The sequence below is a fragment of the Panthera pardus genome, unplaced genomic scaffold (genome assembly GCF_024362965.1).
Source record: "Panthera pardus isolate Hobbes unplaced genomic scaffold, ASM2436296v1 HiC_scaffold_9, whole genome shotgun sequence".
In the NCBI taxonomy this organism is placed as follows: domain Eukaryota; kingdom Metazoa; phylum Chordata; class Mammalia; order Carnivora; family Felidae; genus Panthera; species Panthera pardus.
This window is the reverse complement of record NW_026527024.1, coordinates 667,408-667,792: the sequence shown is the minus strand read 5'-3', so window position 1 is coordinate 667,792 and position 385 is coordinate 667,408.

Here is a 385-nt window from a genome sequence, read left to right as displayed (position 1 = left end):
AAGGTATTAGGTTGTCAAATGCTGTATTTTAAAGGCGGATAATTACTCTAGTGGCATTCTTATAAATTTTAAGATTCTTTGTTTTGACAAAGGTAGGAATTTCTGTAGTAGTAATCATTAGCTTGTACAACAACTCCACTTTTCTTTCTATATCTCTGGTATCTTTATCTTTAGAAGTTGGTGAAGCACATCAGCTTTTTCTCCCCTTTGTAATGCTTACAGTACTTGAAGGGAATCTGGATATGTCACCCCAAAATATGCCACTTCGACACGAAATCATTTTGAGTTGAGGGCAACTGAGAATCCACAGATGAGTATCGACTTTCTGGAGTTTCCCTTATCTGACCAGAAGCAGCAACTTCCGGGAAATAGGGTTGCCATAAAT